This window comes from Artemia sp. Qi Xiang Cuo, chromosome 1 (genome assembly GCF_049724085.1).
Source record: "Artemia sp. Qi Xiang Cuo chromosome 1, ASM4972408v1, whole genome shotgun sequence".
Lineage (NCBI taxonomy): Eukaryota > Metazoa > Arthropoda > Branchiopoda > Anostraca > Artemiidae > Artemia > Artemia sp. Qi Xiang Cuo.
Window position 1 is genome coordinate 36,425,307 of NC_142794.1, and position 18,643 is coordinate 36,443,949.

The 18,643-nt window shown below is 37.1% G+C and overlaps 1 long non-coding RNA gene across 1 annotated transcript; it reads right to left on the bottom strand.

Moving 5' to 3' along the window:
* Positions 1-347: 347 nt before the first annotated feature.
* On the bottom strand, positions 348-14,964 carry LOC148956251 (uncharacterized). The gene is made up of 3 exons (XR_016142885.1): positions 14,927-14,964; positions 4,631-4,708; positions 348-816 (listed from the first exon to the last, which is right to left on the bottom strand). It is a non-coding gene; the product is annotated as an uncharacterized LOC148956251 (long non-coding RNA).
* Between the last annotated feature and the right edge of the window lie 3,679 nt (positions 14,965-18,643).

The following is an 18,643-nucleotide window of genomic DNA, read 5'->3' on the forward strand; positions in this document are numbered from 1 at the left end:
CAATTTCAACTGCAAAGACGGGTCAGAAATTTTGGAGAGGTTGAAGAGGTTGACTTTATGCCATATAAAGGAAGAAGCTCAGTACAATGTTCAATTAAATGTCTTACGGTGCTACTCAGGAATCAGCATCCCTCAGTATCCAGGATCCGTAATGGTCGAGGATCCATTGATCATGGCAAGCTAAGGATTAAGGATTAATGTTTTTCCTGGTAACATTTATTTTCTCCTTTTATCATAGGCAGCGAAATAGCGCTGCCTAAGATAAAAGGTTAGGCAGAATTTGAAAGATTTTTTCACATCTAGAGGGGTAATTTTACGGGCGCCTGTATGTAACATGGTAAAGAACCATTCATAACTACTCATTACACTGATAAATAGTATTATAATTCTAGTTATTTTTTGGTTGATTTAGTGATTTTCTTCAATAATCTAGTTTTCACCGGACGGCAGCCCCAGAAGAGCCTTTTAGGAGACGGTTCTATGCGTTTACCCCCACCCCCCCCCCCCATTGGAAAAAAGAATTTTCTAAATTTGAGAAAAAAAAAATTCAGACATTTTTAACATAAGCACAAAACAATAAAAAAAAAAGTCAAAACAAAAATAAGGCGTGAAAAAGCGACCGGTTATATATCATTGTGTTTCGAAAATAGTAATAGAGAAGGAAAAAATAATGGCAAAGAAAAAAAAATATAATATATTCATATGGTCCAGAATCTGAGATTCTCCCATTAGTGGAATGGAGGCGCTGGTGCTTAGAAACTTTGACGATGGTGGAAAGTATTGAAGAGCCATACGTCTAAGCCAAGCTCGCACATCCTAAAAAAAAGATACAAGATTAGACATTTATGGAATATTGGATTCACGGAAATCATCTTGCTGCTGAAGTAGTAATTTATACTCAAACCCTGAACCTAATAAATCTGACAACCGGGAGTGTCTGTTTGAACTTCTCTTGAATGTGTCAAGAAATGGATTTTCCGATATCACTCTGCTGGGAGGGCATTCTACGCAGTGACATATTATCGCAGAGCAATTGTTTTTTTTTCTGTATCTTATTTTGTTTTTGGCCCGTATGCAGCATCGTCGCTTCAACGAGAGTCAAATGCACTGAGATGAGTTTAGATTAAATAAAAGCTTCTTCGATAATACCCCAAAACCCCTTTTCAGTGGCAAGATTTAGTTTTCCTTCAAAGATACCAACCCAAAGTAGACTCTAGTCTAGCATGTCAGAGTAACAGACTCATTTAAAAAAATAATGGGAGCAAACATAATCTTCGTTTGGTTTCACCAGGTACCATTTCTTTTTTGTTGACCGTAGTTTTCTTTCTGCTGTCAACAGTAGAACGTTGCAGACAACAGTACATCAGGCACAAATAGTAATCTATCCTACCAAAAAACGTGATATTTTCAAATACCTTTTACCTTATTATTCTTGAGAAAGAGACATTTTTTTTTTGTTCAACCCCCCCCCCCAACCTGTGTTTCCAAGAAAAATCAATAAGAAGTTATCAGACAGCGTGGCATGCCAAAATTGTATAGCTAACTTAAAATCTGTCAATTTTATGTATACGGAGCCACTGACCTGTGGCCTTAAATAAGCTTATACAACACAAAACAGTTCAATTGCTTAACAGCTTCCAAAGGAGAAACGTATATTGATTTTAAAAATGGATAAGCTGATTGGTTAGTTTAATTCTAGCATTAGAGTTTTCAAAATAACACGGATTACATATTTGCTCGAAAACATTTGGAAGAAATTTACATGGAAGAAATAGGTAGTAGCATTCAAGTAATGCCTTTTGATCTATTAATCATCCCTATCATAATTACATGAAAGTTCCTAACTTAAAACCCTAGGTCATTTATGAGATACTCCCTTTAGAAAATCTGCATTTACATAGTGAGTTCTCCTGTCTGACTTTCATCTTTTTGGATACTAAAGGTCCCAAATTTCCAATAGAATATTATCTGTAAGCAATTATTTGCGTACTTTATAGCTTTCAGCCCTTGCCCCTGGGGCTAAGGGAGAGGGGCTGGCCATCCTAAGAGGCAGAGTCATTGGATCTTTAAATTTCGTTGAACAAACAGTGTATCTCAAAATCTTGATTCGATGCCTTTGGGGAAAAATGGTGTACACGCAAAAGGTCGATTGCCATCTAACTACTTCTGCCTCTTAAAAAGGTCATTAAAACCAATAATTTGTGTTTGAATGGCCTTCTTACGGAGTTTCTACGATAACACCATAAATAAAAAGAGCCTTGGTAGAAAAAAATAACAATAAAAAAAAAAAAACTTATGCCCACTTCACTCCCTGTTTAGGCAGCGCTATTGTGCTGTCAAATAAGCCAGCACAGTCCGTAGAAACAGCCTTGAACAAAAATAAACACAATAAGCCATATAAAACCATAAAACTAACTTACATAATTAAACAAAATGTCACACGCATGAAATACATAACTGGTCATTCCCAATTTAATATATTTTACAATCTTTTTTCTTTGTCCTATAATATTTTTACTCCATTGCTGAGATAAACTATTCATTTGAGCCTAAAATACTACAAAATAGTTCTTTTCTAAGGGCCCGTGGTGCCAATCAAAGAACCATGAAGTGAAGCAAATCCACATATGGGGCACGAATATAGACCCTCAATCCCTTACTCTACCTAAGCACTTCCTCCTTTCTGCAAGTGCTCGGAAATTACCCTTGTCTGACATATACCACTTAATTTCTTCACTATTAAACCAGCTTTAAAACTCCAATTAAACTTCAAGGTAAGCCAAAGCTGAGACTAATTTTGAACCGAAGACGATAATTTTTGCCGAGATTTTGCAAAATCGGCCGAAATTTAGCAAAATTCTTGATTTCTGCAGAAAATTCGGCATAAATCAAGTAGCAATTCGGTAAAATTTACGAAGATCGCCCCGCAGTGAAATGAACCTCGGGACCCTCCTGTCCATAACTATTTCAAATTGAGCTTACCCAGATTATCTACCTTCACTAACCAATTATTTGGTAAACCTTTAAGCATTTCCCAGTATCCTATCATTCTAATTAGTATGTTAACTTTAACAACTTTAATACCAAGCTCTTAAATTTTCCGCTGAGTCCTAAATCTTCTAAAATATCCTAAACATACTCTTCTGTTTTTCCCCCTTTCTCGAACCCCAAACCTTCTACACCATAAATCCTAACTGGCCCTACTTTCGTCAAAAATGCACAAGGGGGCACTTCAGTTTACCCAGTGAAGCCTTCTTATCTTTCCAACTCGCATTTTGCGCTTTGTCGCTTCACCTTCTTGAACTTATAAGTTTACTAGTGGAAGAAAAATAAGGTTTGACCTCGGTGAAACTTTCAAAGATTTTTTCGCTCCAAAACGGTCATAAAAATAAGTTTGATTGTATATATATATAAAAAAATCAACCGGAATCCCTCTTGTACAAGTGTCTCAAATTTGTCCTTGAAAGGGAAAATTAGGGGGGGAAATCGATTGCTGTGCATCAGAATAATATAAGTGTAGGAGAGTTTCACCTCCCCCCAGTTGATTGCGTGTACTCCATCGCGTTTGCCGTGCTCCCTAGGACAAAGTCCATCGAAATGATCCATATAAATGAGGATGGGACACAACCCTGCTAATCTTTATAAATTTCTTTTTCTGTTTAAATGGTCGTTTCCTTTGACATCAAACATAAAAAATACGAGTCTGACACCAGAAATCTAATTTTGCGTACCCGAGTATCAATTTTCACCTGCATACAACGTGGGCGTTGATTTTGAATTGAAATCAAGTAGTTAAGGCTATAGTGAAATCTAGCTATCGCTAATAGTAGAAAAATCCAAAACAAATAGTCCGAGTGAGTGAGAGGCAAATCTGGGATAAGCTCTTTTTAGGATTGTATAAAAATGATTTTACTTGTCATTTCACTTGTTGATAGAAAAGACTATCCATTCCTTCGTCCATACATCATTCCTTGGGCAGAACTAAGGTAGATAGTCATTGAACTAACAGATGAACGATTGGATTGATTTTGGGTTGACGCTTGACGGACAATGTATCATTCCCAATTAAAGTGATCGACAAATTTTCAGCACAAATGACAGAGCTTTGTAAAACTAAGACATCGGAATCGTCCTGAGCATGCACAATTTTATATCTTTAGTTCTCCAACCTCTCAATAAGTCTATGAAGCATTGTTTAATTTCGGGATTTCGCAAAAATTCCTCCTTACGTTTGACGACCATCATGCTAGGAAAGAATTCAATCCTTGGAAACGACAAACCCTTGGTTTTATAAAGCGGTGTGCCAATTTTTTTCGTTGTTACATCAGTGTAATAGTAAAAAACACCACTGCCTGCCGCAAATTACCTTAGAGTTGTTTATCATGAGAAAATTCATTAAGTCTTTTTTTTGAGGGGCGGGGGACAATCTACATCTATTAGGATGCTCTTATGAAAATTCAAGCTTATATTCCCAAAAGTGCTATGATTCTCAGATCTAAGTTTTATAACAAAATTCTTGTCAATATCAGGACTTGAAATAAGGCTGTGTAAAAACGAAAGTTGAGAGTGAACAACAGATGTAATTGGGCATTTCCCTGGAGTACAACCGTAATATTTTCTATGCAATTACCTGAAGAGCCTCATCCATTGAGCGATAATCGCCTGACAAATTGGGATTTGAAAGACGATGGGCATACGAATATCTTTCCTGAAAAAAAATTAGCCATTAAGGAAGTTTGATAAAATAAATGAAATTTTGTGAGTTTCTGCAACGGATTACACTCTCAAAGACAAAGGGTCTATTAGCAAATTTTTCCAGCACCAACCTATAGTTTCTTGTAGAAAAACGCTGTCTATTCAAGATACATACAGCATAAATAATATGCATCTTGTGTCATCAAAGATTTTAATCACGGTGGTTAGCACAACAAGAAACTTGCAAAGTTGTCAAAATGTTCAATGATACTTCTTTGGAATTGATTTCTTTTAACGATTTCTTTCCAAGTAGACATAATACAATATGTTTTGGAACTGCCCTTTCCAGAACTAAAAAAAAATAAAAATAATTTCCGTTTCATAAAAAAAAACAGAATCTAAACCACGGTTTCTAATAATGCATGTTCTATTATGTATGATTATCTCCGTTATTACCAACTATGAATCACAAAAACTAAAACAGTTTATAATAGACGAGGTAAAGTGATCTGCTATGGTATTGAACCGCCTTAGATAAACCAACTATATTACCTCAGACACTTTAAAAATCAAAACTGTGGTAAGATCGACAATTAATTTTAATACTTTGTTGACAGTTAGCAATAACACGAATTTATTTTTATTACCATTGAAACCATCTTCGGAGTTTTTTTTGAAATTTAATGACAATGGATAATCATGATCGTGATTCCCGGATTGGCCGTCTTAATAATCTGGAAGCTTTTTATGTAGATTTCGGAGCAGCTACATCGGGGCTATGACTTTGGGATAGCACGGCAATATAAATCTTTTAGGTCGAAATATTTGTTTAAAGATGCAATTCAATCTGAGTATGGTGATCCGAGAGGCCTTAAGGTCTTCCACCTTAATTGCCAAGGGCTGAATTATTCGTTTAATTTTTTAAATGAGATATGTGAACTTTCTGTCTTTCAGGTTATCGGTCTTGCTGAAACCTGGCTGAATGACCACAACTCAGCTCTCTTACAAATTCCAGGATACAAATTTTATAATAGGAATCGACAGTTCTGACAACATGGAGGAAATGAAGCATATATTCGAAGCGATATTGAGTTTTTGGTATGAAATGACCAAGTAGTATATCAGGAAATATTACTTGAACCATTTATTCTTCAGCTTAGGCTGAAACCTAAAGATGTATTTGCTATTATATTACATAGGCCGCAATCTGGCTCCATACCAATCTTTATGGATCTTTTGGATAAGCAGCTTGAGAAACTACAAACTGGTTCACATCCATTTATGATGCTCGGGGATTTTAATATTGACTTTCAGGAGCTGGATACAAGCGTTTCTATGGATTTTTTGTAGCTTTGTATGTCCTATGGTCTATATCCTACTATTAATAGATGCACACAAGTCACCACCTTATCATCGAAGCTTATTGACAATATTTTTTTAAATTGAGATTTTTCCGCTTCAAGAGTTATTATTACAGATGTATCATATCATTTTGGGATTTCAACAAGACTTGAGGTTTGTATTCCAAAGCTAGCACCAATAATTCCAAAGAGTCCAATGCCCGTGTTTAACCAGAGTAACCTTCAAAAGTTTAAGCAGGAACTTGCAGAGGTCGATGGGAATAATTTTATCGATCTTACGGATGATATAAATATGCGTTTTCAAAGATTTTATGATATGCTGATTTTGATAATGACAAAAACTTGCGAGATGGCTCATTCGCGATCAAGGAAAATGAATCTTAAGAAACCATGGCTGTCGCCTAGCCTGTTACGTTGTATTAATAAAAGAGATCAAATTTACAAGAATTTCTTCAAAATGAAAATGATCCGATTTGTTCAAGAATCTATCAACATATATCTGAGAAATGTAAAAAAAAAAAAAAAAAAATAAATTCACTGAAACTATTTGTAACCCTAAAACAACATGGAAAGTAATTAAAAGCGTGATATCGTCAGAAAATTTTGTTTCCCCCGATGAAGTAATAATGCGGAATGGTTTACCAACGAGTAAACCAGAAGAGGCATGTGATGCTCTTTCTCAACATTTTGCTAATATTGGCGTATGTTTATCTTCTCGTATTGTACCTTCTGATAATGATCCTCCTTTGGAATTTTTATGAAGACTCCAATTGATATTTCTATGTATATGAAACCCTTCTCTCGTGATGAAGTTGAGAAATTTATTTTTGGGGTGAAATGTACGTCAGCCGGTAGTGATTCTCTTAATCTTCTTGTGTTAAAAACAGCGTTTTTCTTACATTACTGATGTTTTTATTTCCCTTATTCATGTGTGTTTGAATTAGGCAAGGTTTCCTGATTGCTTGAAAGTTGTTAAGATAACTCCTATTTTTAAAGGCGGCAATAAGAATGATATTGGAAATTATCGGCCTATTTTAGTCTTACCTGTTATTTCTCGTGTTCTAGAAAAGTGTATTAACACTAGAATACATGATCATTTGGAACTGCATAAACTGTTAAATCCAATTAAATTTCGTAACAAGAGGGTAGAACTAAAGAAATGGCATTATCATATATAACTTCGGCGATTAATGGAGCTCTTGATAATATTCATAGAGTAGCTGCTTTGTTTCTGGATTTGATTAAGACATTTGAGACTGTTGACGACCAAATACTAATGCGAAAATATGAATTCTATGGACTAAGGGGTTTCCTTAGTGATTACCTCCACAATAGGGAGCAGTATGTTCATCTTAATGGATTTTCTTCAAGTAAAAGTCTTGTTAAATGTGGTGTCCCCCAGGGCTCTGTGTTAGGTACTACTCTTTTTTTTTATTTTTATTAATGATCTGCCAAATGCTGCAGCAATTACTTCTAGAATTTGGGATTTAGTCGATCCTGCACCTTCTGGGTCCAGGATCACTACACCCTTATCTGCTGATGATGTGACATTGATGTGAGTTGCTTCAACTGAACAGCTACTTATCTCTACAATTAATGCAGCAATGACTAAGATATGTCTTTGGTTGAAGGGAAACCGGCTTGACCTAAATATAAGTAAGTCGAATGTCTTAACGTTTTCACGGTCTTCAAATAACTATCCTCGGATTACTGAACTACCTTTACAAAAGGATTGTTAGCGGTCGAGTTCCGTTAAGTACCTTGGGATTATTATTGATGAAAATTTATCATTTAAGTACAATGTAAAAGCTTTAAGTAAAATATTATCACAGAATGTAGAGATTATCCGTAAATTAAAACATTTTTTTCCTTCTTATATTTTACGGTTATTGTATTTTTCTCTGACACATCCGTATAATTTGTACTGTTCGTCTGTATGGCTTGGTACTTTCCCTCAATACTTCGCCCAATATATGTATTGCAGAATAATGCCATTAAATCATTTTGCAGAACAGGGTTCGGTCAGATCAATGCATAGTATAATTAATATACTGCCTGCATCTGCATATAGATACAGAAATTTTTTGGGAAATGTCCAACGTTCATTGTCATGGAACTCGGACAAGTGGAGATATTGAGGTTCCTCGCCTATTTTCAAGTAGGACAGCTTTTTCAGTTATTTATAGAGGGGCTAAGCTGTGGGATAAGCCTATCCCAAGTACAAATGAATTACCCATTAGCCACTTTAAATCTGAGCTACGTGTGGTGTTGCTTGGTAAACATACCTTCGAACCAGACTGAGATTGATGGAATTAAAATAGACAATAATTGTTTTTTTTTTGCTTCTTTTTTTTGTTTTATTTTATTTTGCCTCGGGAACGAGATATGATGTTATTTATTATGTATGAATTATTAATATATTTTTATCGGTACACGGATTCACCCTTTTGCTTATTATAGATTATAATTTTTTTGTTTTTGGTAGTAGCATACCCTCGCAAGTAACGCTTTTGGTGTGCTACCAATTGATTTTGTCTGTTTTTTTTTAATAAATTGCTATTGCTATTACTTACTATTACTATGAAATGAACTAGTGTTTTTCCATTATCAGATGTCAAAAGGAAGCCCCTTGACTCCAGACATTACTTAGAACGTCGTTCATCCTGAGCAATTGGTGGCGTATGGGGCGTCGACAAAGCATCTCACTCGTCCCGACACAAGGATGCAGCTGTGACATCTTCCCATTAAGGTACTAACGAGGTCTCAGCGGTCTTCCGATCATGATCGAAAGTTCGCCGCAAAGTGTTCTTTGGACGACCTCGTCTTATTCTGCCGCCTGGTTTCCAGTCGTACGCTGTCCGAGGAAGGCGGCCATCATTCATGCGGAGTACATGGCCCAAATATGACCACCTTTTCTTCCTCAGAACAGCAGTAATGAGAGGCGGTCCCGTTCAATTCCGGATTTCAAAGTTACTGACTCTCTGTGGAAAACTTATGTTTAAAATTCTCCTCAGGCACATATTTTCAAATGCAATAATTCTCTTTTCGAGCTGCTGATTCATTTTCCAGCACTCACCAGCGAGGAGGAGTATGGAGAGCTAATTACTACTGAAGATACGTGGCTTCAGTCGCAAGGAATATTTCCTGCTTCTCAAAATGGGCACAAGTGTTTTGAAAGCTACAATCCACTGACCAATTCTGCGTTTAATCTCTGTCATAATTTTCCCATCGCAGATAATCGTGCCGACTAAGTTGTTGAAAACCTCACCTGTTCCATGCTTTTACTATCGTGCAATGCAAAACAAGTGTTTAGTTTGCGATGAGCATGCTATTTCATCTGTCAGAGCTTATGCTCAGCCCGACATTTTCTGCATTTTCTGTAGTTGCATCAAGTAGCTGCTGCAACCACTGTTTAGACTCATCTAGCAAGACCACGTCATCCGCGAAATCTAAATCACATAGTTGTTTGCTGCTTACTTTTACGCCATATTCAGAGTTTCGTCTTAATATGTAATCCATTATAATTAAGAAACAAAATGGGGAAAGTACTCATCCCTGACGCACACCAGACAGTATCTTGAAAAATCTGGTTGTGCCATTCTCGGTCCTAACGTAGCACTCGGTCTCTTCGTATAGGGATATTATCATGCTCACTAGTTTTTCTAGCACCCCATCATACTTAAGGACTCTCCACAAGCATTCTCGGCCAACTGAGTCAAACGCCTTTTCGAAGTCGATAGATAGTAAATATAAATTATCGTTCCACTCTTTGGATTCCTCGAAAGTGTTCTCAGTACAAACATCAAGTCAGAGCACGATCTGCCAGTTCTAAAACTATGCTGTTCTTATCGCATATGTGTATCTAGTGCCTCTCGTATCCGGTACATTATAATGGAAGCCAATAGTTTGCACGGTACTGGCAAATGGTTGATACCTAGCCAATTATCGCACACCAGTGTGTCTCCCTTTTTGAAGATTTTCACCAATATCTCCTTGGTCCATTCACGTGGAAACTTCCCTATATTCCATATACTGGTGAAAAGGGCGATCCACAAAGAGAGGCATGTTCTTATTGAATACTTTAGGATTTCCACTGGGATTCCGTCTACGCCAGGAGCTCGTCCGTTTTTTAGATTTTTTGCTGCATACATGACCTTGGCAGAGCTTGGCGGGTCTGTATTTACGTCAAGTTGTCAGGTAAATTTTCTTGGTCACTGGCTCTCGGTCTATTTGACAATTTCTGGGAGTGGACAGCCCAACTTTCGTCAATTTTATCAAGATCTGATAAAATCACTCCATTCTCGTCTTTTACCAGGGTGATTCTGCTACTATTTGCTCGAACATCTCATTACTCAGCCAGTAAACAGTTTTAGAATCACCCTTTTTATCAGCTTCCTCTGCTAGCGCAGCTTTATTTTCGAGGAAAAGTCTTTTATCCTTCCAAGCACTCTTTTTAATTTCTTTGTCCTTCTCCTAGTAGAGAAGCTGTGAAGCTGACATTGCACGCGGTGTGGCAACATTCAGTAAGGTCTGCTTAAGTGCCTTACACTCATCAATCAACTTCCAGGTGGTGTCAGAGATCCACCTTCCCTTTGCTTTCTTTCTTAACCCCAGCTTTTCTTCAGTGACCATAGTGTGTACACTTTTTACGAGGTTCCACTTCCTTTCATTGCTTTCTGGTACGCTGGCTTCCACTGCTAGAGCATTAAACTTATTTTTTAGAGCTATACAAAGTTCTCTGCGAATCTTACGATCATGCAGTTTATCCGTATCGTATGGTTTCTTTAGGTTTGAACTGGGTTTCTGAGGGGCACGAAGTTCGATCTACACGCGAGTGACCATAAGCGTATTATCAGACTGTGCGTCAGCTCCTCTGTACCCACGTACATCTAAAAGGCTTGTGCGCCACCTGCGGGAGATAAGACAATGGTCTATCTAAGCCGTCTGATCAGACAACGGTCGAGTTAAGCCGTCTGGTGACGTCCATGTGTACCTATGCACTGTTTTGTGGTCGAAAGAAGTTCCGGCAACGACAAGGTCATTACATAGAGAATAGTCTATTAATAACGCGCCATTTTCATTTGTTTCGCGAAGTCCATGCTGACCTAGAACTTCAGCCATTACTTCCAGCCATTACTAGGAGTATTAAATTCAATAGTCAGACAATTCAATAGGCAATCAGAGAATGGCCGAGTTAAGCCGTCCGGTGACGTCCATGTGTGTCTATGCACTGTTTTGTGGTCGAAAGAAGTTCCGGCAACGACAAGGTCATTACTTAGGGCATAGTCTATTAGTAACGCGCCGTTTTCATTTATTTCGCCAAGTCCATGCTGACCTAGAACTTCAGCCATTACTTCCAGCCATTACTAGGAGTATTAAATTCAATAGTCCGGCTAAATTACGTCTATACAAAGATAATGCTTATTTGTTGTATATAGGAAAAATACGAGAAATAAATATATACGAGAATAAAAGAATGTATATACGAAAAATAAAAAATAATTAATCTTGGGAATTCGTCGTTAACCAAACAGAAATTCAGGTCCATTAAGATTTGTCCAAATTGCATTTAGGTTGGGATAAGGCAATGGGAAATTAAAACTATAAAAAAACGAAAGTTAGAAACAAAAAATATACGGATAAAAATAAGCGACAGCGATGATTAAAATGAGTCGAAAACAAAAAATAAGCGGTTAAAAGTCATGCGACAACGAGGATCAGAACGATTCAAAAATGAAAAACAAAGAAATAAGTGGTTAGAAGATATGTGACAGCAAGAAAAAATATATGCGGTTAAAGGATAAGTAAGTTAGTAAGTAAGATGGCACTAGAACCTTAAGGTCCAAACCGGCGGTGCTGATGCAAACCATTCTGCGCTTTCACACACTCTTCCTAATTACCTTCCCCAGAATTCTCCAGGTACTCATTTAGAACTGAGTCGACTCTGACTGGGCTGACAGAGTCAATCCACAGACCCCCGTTCCAAACCGAATAGCTAATTACGCCTGGGATCAAATCCATGCCGACTTTAGGACGGGTTAGAAGATAAGCAGCAGTGAAAATCAGAAGACAAAGAATTATGCTCTTAGAAGACAAGCCACATAGAGAATCAGAATGAGTCAAAATGAAAGTGAAGGATAAAATATATTACGGTAAAAGAACAAGGTATTAGTTTTACTAATATCTAGACTAGATATTATTTTTACATTAGTTTTGCAAGCTAATGTTGAAGTGAATAATTAAATTAGGCTAGATATTGGTTTATATTAGTTTTGCAGGCTAAAGTTGAAGTGAATCAATAAATTAGGCTAGATATTAGTTTTACAGTAGTTTTGCAAGCTAATGTTGAAGCGAATCGATAAATTAGACTAGATATTAATTTTAAATTAGTTTTACAAGCTAATGTTGTCTCTGGGGGTCCATAATAGAAACTGGGGCACCGTCGCCCGGGGTCATATATACAGGCGGAGGAGGAAGAAGGACCCTCAAATGTGCACTCAAAAGGGCCCACTGGTTTGTCCACAAGTCCCAGGAGTTACAAAACTACTCCCAGTAATGGGTTAAATTGCATGGTGATGCAGAGCACCATCGCGGGAGGATCCTCTATAGGAGGACAACAGCGGCAGGGCGTAAGATCAAGATCTATGGACAACGGCCTCTGCAAAGGGCTGCCTTGACCCTTTCGGGGTACCTGCAAGACTGGGCACCTTGCGGTCAACTATATTCCTACTTGAGGAGGGGCGCCCCTCTAAGAAATTATCGCCTAATACACGACTCAGCATTCGCACGGGATTCTGACTAATGGATAATACTTCTGGGCTTGGTATGTTTTGACGGGCGTTTTCGGGCTGAAAGAACCTCTTCCTAGATAATTTATTTATTATGAGCTGCCTCCCCAAAGTAGCAAAATATTTGTAGGCATGAATATGTAATGAGTCGGAGGTAATAGACTTGAGATTGTCTGTGCAGGATTTCGACTCTTGTTGATAGAAGAGCATCGCCAAGTGCTGAAAACCATGTTGTGACCAAGATGGGCCCAGGATTGCACAAAGCCCCCATTCATGGAGGTCCCAGGGACTTCTTGCTGTCCAGTTCTAAGCCGGCTTAAGCACTTCGGTGTAGACTTGAGAAGATATGTGATCCCCGTCCTGCACTGGTATCCGGGATCATTGCTTTTCCTGAGCTGAAAATAATTTCAATCATTTGATGAACATGAAAATTGGAACTTGGAATGTTACGACGTTAAAAAATGACTATCGTATCGACATTTTGACTGACAAATTCAGATGATTTGAACTGGATTTATTAGGAGTTTCAGAAACTCATATCCCAGGGGTAGGAAGTATGAAATTAGGTGATATAGAATTTTTTTAATCAGGTAGGAAGGATGGGGTACAAACACAAGGAGTAGGACTCATGAGAGTATCAGTTATAGTTGTATATGCTCCTGTAGAACTGACTGACGGAGATACTAGTGACTCAGATGAATTTTACTTACAGTTACAGAAGTAAATAGACAGGGTTCCATGTAGAAATATGATGTTTTTACTGGGAGATTTTAACACCCAGGTTGGTAGAAATAGGGATAGATGGTACCCTAGCCTAAGTAAATTTGGTGTAGGAAAAGAAAACAGTAATGGATACATACTTTTGCAATTTTGTAGGTACAACAGTCTAGTTATAACCAATACGGTGTTTGGTCATAAAATAGCTCATAAGTTAACATGGTAGATATAAGATATAAGATATTTATTCCGAGAAATTACTATCACAAGCCCTGAAGGGCCGAATTCTAATTTCTAAGTCCATAAAAAAACAAAAAACCAACAAAATAATAAAAAAAGCACAACAATTTAAATATTGGCAACCAATTAAAAAAAAAAAAAAAATTAAAATAAATAAATAATCAAATATCGGAATGCTGTATGATTCCTTTGTCACTTATATAAAAAACTTCAAAATGGCAACTAGTTAATAAGATAAAAACTAATAAAACTGAAAAAAAAATAATATACACATTAACAAATGTTTCAAAAACAACATAAAAAGGGGATAGGGAACAAAAAAAAAGAGTATAGAGGAAACCGAGCTGTTTCTTTTATTATATAAGAGAAACAACAAAATTTATGCACATATTAACCACTATTTATTAAATCAGTAAAAAAAGGGATAAAAGATTTCTTATACCGCAAGGTAGTACAAAGAATGGGAGATAAGGTGGGGATAGATTGGGACACAGTTCGTGGAGGACGATTTCTATCAGGTACATGGTATTCAGGGAAAAGGTTCGCAGTACGGGGGTTCAAAAGTGCCAACTTACCAAAACAGAGGCACAAATTATTTCTTCGTCTCTCGAGGGTCTCTAGGTTTGAAATATTTAACAAATACAAATAGGGTATCTTGCCCTCTTTAAAAATAAGTCTTAGAGCTCTCTTTTGGACATTTTCAATTTTTTGTGTTGCTTCATTAGAGAGGCCAGGGTGCCACACAGGACAAGCGTACTCTAATATGGGACGCACAAAAGAAATGTATACTTGCAGTAAATGTGATTGGGGGCAACTGAATTTATTTAAAAGTTTAAGGAGGGAAAGCGAGGAGTTTGCTTGTCGTAGGATATTATTTATATGGGCATCCCATTTCAAATTAGAAGAAATTCATGTATTATTGATTATTGATTTATTGATACAGCAAATTGATATATTATTGATACAGCAAACCTTATTGATTATGTTATTGCAAACCAAAGACTAGCAGGATCAATACAAGATACTAGGCTATATAGAAGTGCCGTTATTGTTGTTAAGAGTAAAGATCACCATCTAGTAGTGTTAAGGGTTAATTTAAAGCTGAAGCATCGGAAGGGTAACTACCTTCCAGGAAGTTATGATGTTGGTAGACTCCAGGATGAGAATTTGAACAGGAACAGTTGAAGACTAAACTTGCGAGTTTAAAATTTGATAATGTGGAAGATGGTTGGAATAATTTTAGAAAAATAATTTGTGAAGTTGCTGAAGGTGTCTGAAGTTGCTGAAGTTGCTATGTTTGATAGAAAGGAGAAAGGACTTGTACAAGAATTACCTTAGTGATAGATCATATGAAAACAAAATGAATGTAAAGAAAGTGGAGAAAGCATTAAAATATGAACTACGGAGGTGTGAAATAGAGGCCATGGATAAAATTGCTGAGGATCTGGAAGATGCAGCTAGACGGCATAATAGTAAAATATTGTACTGGCATGTTAACAAATTGAGAAGGAGTAGTCAATGCAGACTTGGCCCAGTTAAAGATAGGAATGGGGCCGCAATTAGCGATAAGGAAAAAACTAAAGAGAGATGGGCCAAACATTTTGAGAATTTGCTTAACCGAGGTAAAGTTGAAGGAAGAGATATAGAGGGAAATGAAAAAGTTTGTGATACCTTGGATGTGAAGGAAGATTTGTTTTGTGAGGAGGAATTAGCGATAGTTCTAGTGGTAAATGAGTTTCTTAAATATGGTGGCTCTGAGGTTAGAAATAAGTTACTGAAGATTATGAATGTGATTTTGAAAAAGGGGAAGTACCTAACGATTTTAGGAAAACTTTAATTGGGCCACTTTATAAGAAAGGTGATAAAAGTGAGTATGGTAATTATCGAGGGATTAGTCTGGTCCCTGTAGGTAGTAAATTACTTAGTAATATGATACATTTTAGACTGAGAGATGCCACAGAAAAAGTTTTAAGAGAAGAACAGTGCGGTTTTAGAAAACGTAGAGGATGTGACGACATAGTTTTCACTCTTAGGTTAATAATTGAGAAGTGCCTGAGTTTTCAAACACCTTTGGTCCTCAGTTTTATAGATTATGAGCAAGCGTTCGATTCTGTTGATAGAAGGGCTTTAGTAAAGGTTTTATGCTTGTATGGTATACTAGGCAAATACATTAAAGTGATTACTGCCGTGTGCTAGAATAACACTGCTGCGGTTAAGGAAATGAGGTAAGCAGCTGGTTTTGTATTGAATCAGGAGTTAAGCAGGGTTGTGTTCTATCCCCATTTATATGGATTATTTTGATGTATTTCGTCTTAAGGAGCACAGGAAAGGCAATGGGAGACTACGGAATCAAATGGGGAGGAAAAGGTCTCCTGGACATAGATACTGCTGATGTTTAAAGCATCCTAGATGGAAGTGTGTGCAAAATGAATGAAGTTTTAGAGGTTTTGCGAGTTCAGGGTGCTAGAATAGGTTTAAAAATCAATGTTAAGAAGACTAAGTCACTAAGGCTCGGAATAAGTGAAGATGAAAAGTTGACATTGGGTAATGAAAATATTTATCAGGTGGGCAGCTTCACTTACCTTGTTAGTATTATTAGTAAAAATGGTTGGAGCAGTGAAGATAACAAAAGTAGAATAGCCAAGGCTCAGGGCGTTTTTTCACAGTTAAAAAACGTTTGGATGAATAGGAATATCAGTCTGAACACCAAGATTAGAACATTGGAAGGTACAGTGATGAAAGTAGCCAAATATGGCTCTGAAGAATGGACGCTCCGAAAAGTGGATGAAGATTTGCTAGATGTTTTCCAGAGAAATTGCTTACGGAATGTTCTGGGTACCCGGCTAACTGACCGTATTCCAAACAACAGGCTATACGAAAAATGTGGTTCAATGCCGATCTCTAGGGCTATAATGAAAGAAAGGTTGAGGTGGCTAGGGCACGTTATGCGAATGTAGGATGACAGAATGCCGAAGATTGTTCTTTTCAGCCAACCGTTTAGGGCTAAACGGAAAGCAGGTCGTCCTCGGCTGGTGTGGGAGGATGTCATAAAAAAAAACTTAAGGAAATGGGATCTTCGTTGGAGAGCGTGAAAAGGGAGGCTTTGAATAGATTGGGATGGACGAGGAGCGTGCGTAGCTGTGTTGGCCTCGGGCGGCTTGGTGCTGCGGTGAGTGTTAGTAGTAGTAGTAGTAAGAGAACAACGTGGTCAACGTGGCGTTTAACAATCTTTAACGCCAACAAACTGGGGTACAAAACCCAGTACTAACCTATATATATACAGGAAACCACACAAGTGTTGATTAGTAGTAACTGGGACCTTTGAAATTTGCATGTATTCACTGTGGAATCTACCATTTCCCGAGCAAAGAGTAACCAACAAAGGTGATTCATTAGGAGGCTGCTGCCAAAGAGAATTACTAACTGGTGTGAGTGACCGAAGATTCCACTCTTATCAGTAACCCATACTCTTTGGCTACTGCTTGTTTGGTCAAATGGCATTGTCACCTCCACAATTCCAAAATGAATTGGTTTGGTCTTTAATACGTATTACCTGCTCTCTAAGAAGTTCAATAAACGAATCTATAACGAATATATATATATATATATATATATATATATATATATATATATATATATATATATATATATATATATATATATATATATATATATATATATATATATATATATATATATATATATATATATATATATATATATATATATATATATATATATGTATGTATAGTACTGGGAACACGTGGCTTCGCCACCGGGCCCCGGCACGGTTAAGCAGTACGCTTCTATACATGGATACTGATTGTCGTTTGTCCGCTAACCGCAGACAGTGTAAGTCTATTTTTGATGTCAAAGCGTCATCATAGGTTCAATACAACTACCCTGGGAAAAACAAGAAACCTTCCTTAAAGTAGTGACCTATTTAGATAATTGTTTCGGCTAGAAATGTCAATTCGTCAGATTTAAGGAAAAAAAGGATGTAGCTAGTTTCAAGGCCTGACCCCGACACGCCTGTGCGACAAGCTTATCTATATGGATTCTCTTTGTCACGTGTCTTTTAACCATAGACAATTTGAGCCTTTTCTTGATGTCATGGCACTACCATAAGTACAATACAATCACCATGAGAAAAAAACAATACAAATTCTTCCTTAAAGTTGTGACATTTTTATATCGTTTTGTGGAAAACGTCAATTTGCCAGTTTTAAGAAAAAACTATGTAGCCAATATAGACGCCAAGCTCCGGCATTCGGCAGATGACAGGCTTGTATATATTGATCCTTGTCGTAAGCAGCAACCTCCAAATCGATTACTTTTGCTTGCTACTCTTTTCTAGGGAAAATGGAAAGCTCTACAGGGAATACATATAACGTTGAAGGGTCCCAATGACTTATAATCGACAGTAGCATAGTTTATGCTACTTTTACTGGGATTTGAGCCAATTGTTGTTGGCGTTGAAGATTGTGATGGCGTTGTTCTTCTAACGTAATATTTCTTTGATCTTCACTTTCATTTTTGAATCGTTCTGGTTTTTGCTGTCGCTTGTCTTCTAACAGTGCAATTCTTTGTTCTTCGCTTCATTTCTGAGACGTTTTGATGCTTGCTTTCTCGCTATCACTTGTAATTCTCGCTAACGATTATCTTCTAGCTGCATATTTCTGAGTCCTCGCTATGGCATATCAATTAAACGTATATTTCTTGTTTCTCGTTGTAAGTACCTCCAAATGAGTCACCTTTGCTTGCTCCTCTTTCCTCAGAAAAATGGACATATACTTAGGGAATACATCTAACGTTGAAGGGTCCTAATCATTTGTAGATAAC